The sequence below is a fragment of the Stigmatopora argus genome, chromosome 17 (assembly GCF_051989625.1).
Source record: "Stigmatopora argus isolate UIUO_Sarg chromosome 17, RoL_Sarg_1.0, whole genome shotgun sequence".
Lineage (NCBI taxonomy): Eukaryota > Metazoa > Chordata > Actinopteri > Syngnathiformes > Syngnathidae > Stigmatopora > Stigmatopora argus.
The window spans coordinates 6839870-6847711 of NC_135403.1; positions in this window are offsets into that span (position 1 = coordinate 6839870).

A 7842-nucleotide genomic window follows, 5' to 3' on the forward strand; every position below is an offset into this window, starting at 1 on the left:
CTGTCGCTATTAATTCCACCAGAACTCCAGGAACGAAGCAGAAAGATTTTGTTTCTTCAGAAACATGAAAGAACAATGTTTACAAACGCACACTGAAGGGACTACAGTTTACGAGAGGCGGGACCTAACCGTGAGTGTTGCCTGAATGATGGTTTTCCACAAGGCCTCCATAGCCAGCCACTTGAATGCAGGAAGGATATTCAAACTTATTCCCAGAGTTGACAGAAGAATACAGGGAAGTGGGTTGACCCAGTGCTTTTTGACCAAAAGCGGTACAGGAAGTGTGAGGGTGCCATTTAACATCAATGTAGACTTGTGATGAACCAACCAGTGGCAAAGTTTCATCAAAAGATGTAGCCGTCTGGCATCATGGAGATATGGATTTTCGCTTTTTTTTGTGCTGAAAAGTGTGACCTAAAGAAATAATTTCTTATATATGTAATGTGATAAATTATAGTGAATTTGATCCAGGTTTATGCTTGAAGCATATTAAAGCAAATTAAATTAATTGCAAACCTTGGAGCTTTATTCCCTGTAAGTCTCTTCTCTGTGCAAATGAATGAAACTAATGAAAATAATCTCAAACATGGACTGTACCGACGTACGATATTACATATATTTCCCTAAATTTTATTTCTGCTCACTGATTCCAAGTATTTATAAAATATTCAAGGATCTTTTCCCTTATGACATAAATAACATCATTATTCTGGGTTCATATTAGACTTGGCCTCTCTTCCTTGCATACATGATGAAGTTTGAATTTGTCAGGTTATTGGAGAACATCAAGTCCCAAGAGTCCCAAACAGCCAGTCCAAAATGGTTACCATGCTTATCTTCCTTGTTACTAAACCCACGGAGAGTGTTAATTCAATGAGACCCCCAAAAAATGCCTGTATTAACAGGAAACTACCAAATGTTCATTTGAATAGTAGTTTAATAAGAATTAAGTACTGTTATTTTTACTCGAGCAGAATTTGTGTTACAGCTCTTGTATCTTGTATTGTATTGTAATGTGTTTATATTTTTAACCTAAATTTATTAACATTAATCAGCAACTCAAAATATAGCTGCTATTCCAAGTCAGGACTCATTCATTCTTCTCTCATTCCTTCACTGTGCAGGAAATAAGAATGATGCCAACATAAGGACCATGACCGGTGTTGTTGATATAGTTACTATTTTGAAAAATAGTCGCTCAATATAGCGACAAGGAAGCTAAACTGGCCACATCTAAACACAAGCCATTATTGTTGTTCTGGCATATCCAGAATGAGAAAAAAAACAAAGTATATGTTTGAAAAATGTGGCCTGGTGGACAAGTGGTTAGCGTGTTAGGCTCACAGTTCTAGGGTCAAGTGTTTGATTCCCGGTTGGGTTATAACTGAGTAGAATTAGCATATTCTCCCTGAGCTTGTGTGGGTTTTCTCTGGGTACTCCATTTTCCTCCCAGATCCCAAAATCATGCAGGGTAGGCTGATTGAACATTATAAATTGCCCCTAGGTATGAGTGTGACTTGGTTGTCCATCTCCTTGTGCCCTGTGATTGGCTGGCCACCAATTCAGGGTGTCCCCCACCTAGTGCCCGTAGTTAGCTGGGATAGGCTCCAGCACCCCCTGCGATCCCTGTGAGGATAAGCGGTTCAGAAAATGAATGAATGTTAGAAATATACCAACAGCTAATCTAGTCCTACCAACCCTGAGACTTGAAGTGCAGTACCAATAATGTTGTGACAGTAGCGCAACTGACACAGCTGTTATGCAATATAAATTGTATAAAGTGTCAGTAATGAATATTGAAATATTGTCCACATCAAAATTAAAGCATAGCTTTTGAAGCAGAAAAAAACCACATTTTTAAATTTTGATTGTGACTGCAGTTAAGAGACTTTGTCTAATATATCTCATAGGCTGTATATTCCCCACATCTGATCATAATGAAAATAAAATTTATAGAATAGAGCAATACTTTTCAAAATGTGGAAAAAATACTTTTTCCTCACATCAGTCAGAAAATTCTAATTCATCAAATAGAAATCAATTCAAAACGAATGATGCACAATGGAACATTAATATAATATTTTGTTTTTTCCCTACTTTAAAAAAAATATTGTAAGCAACATCCATATTAAGTTGATGGTGTTTCTAAATCCAACAACGATTAAAAAAAATCGTTGACAACTGTCCTGAATGAACATCAGTCTATTAAAAATGTCAGTTCACACAAGTCGCTAAAGCAGACCTCACACAGACATGCAGTTTCCCACAGTAACATTGCTCTTAAGCACATGACCCAAACAGGACATCCTCCCAATTTTTCACCCGCTTAAATTTCCACTCTCATCCTTTTACTTCACCATAATCTTTCTCATTTTAACCTCATTCTGAGACTACAACTGGCAAATGAGTTCACCCGTCCAATCTTGCATAAAGCAGTACTTAGTACTTCAGTTCTTGCAGCAATTTAGCATCAGGATTAAAAAGACATCTGCTCAAGTAGTTTTCTCCCTTTGGACTTTTACTAATTAAAATACATAATGTATTGTCCAATGACTGGACATGGGCTTCAAACAAAGCAATAACAAAAGCCCCACCCACCTATACAGCACGTCACATATCCCCATATCCTCATTGCCAATTGCAAATCTGTTCACTTTATATATTAATGAGTTAAAATGAGAAACAGATCCTAAAATAACCCACCCCAAATAAATTAAAAAAAGTATTTGTATGATAAAAAAATGCAAATGCATCATGTCAAATATAGACATGTTTGAACAATTCTTTTTCATACTTTCATTATTATTTTTTTAACATGTGTCTTTCCCTTCTCCTCCTTCCTTCTCCTTTCCCCCAGTGACCTGAGTGCCCCTCTCTGTCGGACTCCCAGTTCACCTCACAGCTGGGCTCAGGCTCTCCCATACACAGCCACACACGAACACATGCACGTACCCGCGCACACAAATGATGTAATTTGGTTACTTTTACCATAATTTACCGCTTGAATCAACAGGCTATGTCAGTGTTTTTTTATCCATTAGAACAACAGCTTTCTTCTTTTCCCCGTCAACCCGTGATTCACTCCTTGCTATATAAATGGTTTTTACAGGGATGTGTTTTAAAATGATATATGTTTGAAGATATAGTAATTTAACTTAGATGTTCAATTTTATAAAAACAGAATTCATGATCCCTGTTATTGTCGACTGACCGCCAAATGCCACGGGTTCCTTTTCTTCTAACCCTTGGGTGTCAAACTCGGGTTGGTTCGCGGGCCGCTTTAACGTCAACTTGATTTCACGTGGGCCAGACCATTTTAGATATAATATTTAGATTTCTTTTTTATAAATGGATTAAAAGAACTGGATTAAAAGCCCTGAATATTCCGTTTTTTAAAGATATAAAACAATGTTTATTTTAGCTTTTTTAATATATATTTTTAGATTTTACAAAATGATTTTTGAACTAAAAACACAGAAAAAAATGATTAAAAAATTACAATTATTGATTTAAAAGGGGGAAAATCAGGAAATTTAATATACATCTATACGCTTCATTTTACTTTGATCCTAAATCAGAAAGTCGGCACTCATGATTTACTTTCCTGGGCCACACAAAATGATGCAGCGGGCCAGATTTGGCCCCCGGGCCGCCACTTTGACATGTGTTCAAACCCCTTACAATTGCGAAAACATTTGCTGTGATAATCTGAAGAAAAGCGCGAACCCTAATTCAAAAAAATGAATTACAATTTATTCCAAATCAAGAAGAGTCACAAATTAACAAGGCAATGAGCAACAAAACAGGGTTAAACAAACCCAGGTTAAAACTGGGCCAAGGGTCTTCACTGCATGCGATAAGCATCGAGGGATCTGACGATGTTTGACGAAATTGGAAAGACATCGGATCTGATTGACTAATCCAGGCATCAGTCTTGGATTGGGTAAAAGAGTTTGTGCATCCTTGTGCTCACTGCAAATGCTGATTATCTTCAGCCGGGAGTGGTTCTAACTGTCTGACGTGATGCAACGTCATCTTAAAAGGTTATGTCCAGCAGTTATCCTATGTCTGCGGGATTCAGTCAGCAGTGAGCATACTGTCTTGTTCTAATCACTCACTCATTATCTCACTTGTCTGCCCTCAAAAACATTCTTCTCATTCACTCATATTTTAGATGCATTTTATTGTCTGTAACATTATGGCTTTACTATCTGTAATTTATTAAGTATTAAAGCAATAGAAGCAAGCATGTTTAAGTGTGATTATTGATTAGCATGTTAGAAAAAAATACTATTTTCCATTACCCTGAGAGAGTTTATGAAAGAAAATATTTGACCTTTTGCATTGTATTTTTATTTATTTGTGCAATGACACTGTAAATTCTCTCTTTTGATACTTCTTTGCCTAGACATTCTTTCCCCAATACTCAGTGACTTCTTTTATTACAAATATGCAAGCGTCATCTTTTTCCCTTTGATCTTAAATCTATTCTGGAGTAAACAAAGAAAATCATCTTCCATCTTTCCCATTCCTCTCAATTTTCATTTTTTCAGTTATTTGGAAGTCTAGACTCATTGGATCACCACATTTCTAAACATCTGCATTTCAAGCCTCCTTCTTTTGACATATATATATATATATATATATATATATATATATATATATATATATATATATATATATATATATATATATATATATACACATATATATATATATATATATATATATATATATATATATATATATATATATATATATATGTATGCATCTTGGCAAATGTCCAAACCACCTTGATTCTCCTATCTTTATGGCTCAGTCCTACTAACCTCTAAATTATTGTTGAACATAACTACTAAGAATATTGATTACCATCTCCTGTCCACTTCCATGCCTCTTTCCTCAGGACAAACAGCCTTTTCCTCCTTTCTTATTTGGCAAAGAAACTGTTTCAGGGTTTCCACCTCATCTGTCCACGTTTCGCTTTCATTAACTCCTCCATGAACTTCTTCCATCTAATCAGGACCCTTTCCATAATTATTATTCTGGGCAGCCCAGCGGCTGAGTAGTTAGCGCGTTAGCCTCAGACTTGGGTTCCTGGGTTCAAATCCAGGTCGGTCCACCTGTGTGGAGTTTGCAGGTTCTCCCCGTGTCTGCATGGGTTTTCTCCGGGTCCTCCGGTTTCCTCCCACATTCCAAAGACATGCATGGTAGGCTGATTGGACACTCTAAATTGCCCCTAGGTATGAGCGTGAATGGTTGTTTGTCTCTTTGTGACCTGCATTTGGCTGGCCACCAATTCTGGGTCTCCCCCACCTCTTGCCCGAAGTCAGCTGGGATAGTCTCCTAGGCTCCAGCACCCCCCGCGACCCTAGTTAGGATAAAGCGGTTAAGAAAATGAGAGAATTATTATTCCTATCTCTGTCTTTAACCTTCTGCAAATCCTTTCCAGCTTGATCCAAGTGCTTGGCCATTCCATGCAAGTAATTCACTGCTTCATTAAAAATCAACCACTTGTACTACTTATTATACACTTTTGGTTTGAAACTTGAACTTGAACTTCTTGAGTTCCATTAGGATGATGGAAATGAGTCATGGCTGGACCTTTCAGCAGATCCAAAGCACACAGAAAATTTAGGGTGTATTAAATGGTTTGAAAAAAAATAAAATCTGTTAAAATACCACAGTCAATCTCTTGAATTGAACATTTGTGGAAAGAACTAAACAAAAATGAGATACAAGAATTAAAGTATCTGCTAGTGTATTCAATACCTTTTTTTCAGGGTTTTTCCACTTAATCCCTTGATTTATTTTCAAGTATATTGAGTTTTTATATCTAGTTATTAAGGTCTAGTATAATAAATGTCTAGTAGAAATTTCATTTGAATTGAGTCTTTGACAATAATTGTAATGAGAAATATATATATACATATACACATATAAAATGTTTAAAAAGACATGAAATTTGCCTCTGATAATTTGAACCCACGTGGGACTATAGAAAACAAGGCACTATATCAGAATTTATCAACATACGAGTAGAGGGAGTCATTAAGCGATGATTCCAGTAGTGCTGATAAAACTCTTCAAACACTTGAACTGTTAAGTTGTGTGCTGATACAGTTATGCAAATTCTGTTGAATGACACTGACATTGACCTGATTATGTTGCCTTAAGCCCCAAAACAAACTAGTAGTGTGTAGCTGTGTTCACATCTTTACAGCACTTGTTCTCACATAAATAAAAGATTAAAAGCTAAGGGCCTCAGATGAGTCTGTAGGAAGTATTTGATGTATTTTAAAGGAGATAAAGATACATTATTCCACTTCATAAGACATTTCATTTTTTTACAGTCGATGTTATGCACCATCTTGTATTGTGGTTGTTGCATCCTGCTGCTGCGAGTACTAAAACTGGAATCAAAGGAGCCTTTTCTTCTAAAAGCAGAGTTCCCTCTAGTTGGATTTTCCTGTTTACACCAACTTTCGCGTTTACACGTCGGTGCTGCCTCACATGTAACCACAACTCACATATGGCGACAAATGCAAATTGCATCCCACATGCACACTGACACACCGCGTTTGACCTCACACAATGTACTAGTCAACCACTTCAAGTAGGTTTCCGATGACATCATCCCCTCATTTAGGGCCTCAGGATCTATTATTTGAGAGGGAAGACATTCTCAGTGGAATGCAAAGCGGCGGTGATTTATCAGCTAGCACCTAAATGAACACGTCACTGGTTCATATTGAACCCTTACGTCATGCCTGTCATGGCTATTGGAAAGACTGGATCAGACAGTATGGGGGAGGACAGAAACACAAATGAATCACTAAACAAAAACGATAATTCCTTCATGCCTATCGAAGCCATTAGACACACATTTTTCATATTCATTCAAGGAGAGAACGTATTTAGGTGATTTCTTTTGCATATTAAACAGAATCCACTGGGTAAGATAAGGCCTTAACCCAATTTTTAAACATTTATTCTTCACATCTCATCAGCACTAGATTTTTTATTGGACAAGATGTAAGCATTACAGCACCCCCTTGCCACCATCCATTTCAATGATACCCTTGATGTGTTTGTTTTGGTATGAACAAAGCTGCTGTCTATTCTAAAAAAAAATGTATTTAATGCATCATGTTGCATTGCTATTGACTCCCTTTTTTCCACTGCTGTGGAATCTGAATCACCCAATATCACCATGTGAAATAGCTTAGAAAGAAACACTTATTATGATTTTCCCGGGAAAAGACAGCGATGAACGTCAATGGCGTACCGGCAAACATTGCCCGAAAATGGGGTAAAATCCAGCCGAAAACAGCATTTATTGATTAAATACAAATACTGGAGTCTTATCGACGCTTTTTTAATGCAGCAGAGCCTGCAGAACTAATTGTGAAGGCCTTGAGGCAGATTTCTGACCCTGGGAACAAATAATGGCTGAAATGTGATTGGTTAAATGCTTCAATATGAAAACATACATCTGGAAGCAGTGCAACCAGGGGGAAAAGCAATGAATGGAAGCTAACAGACAATTTGGAATTATTTAATAAGTATTGATGGACAAAATATAATATATGATTCTGATATTTCTTAGGCCAGCAGAGAAGGCTTTGAAGGCCTGATGGCCCGCCACTGATATATATATATATATATATATATATATATATATATATATATATACACATACACATACATATCTAAATATGTATATATAAATGGCTAAATCCTCTGAGTGCTGTTTGAAAACGGATAATCAGCGCTTCAAAATCTTTCATTCCTACCCATACATGGCATTAGATGGAACCGTTTTTATTTATATAATAACCA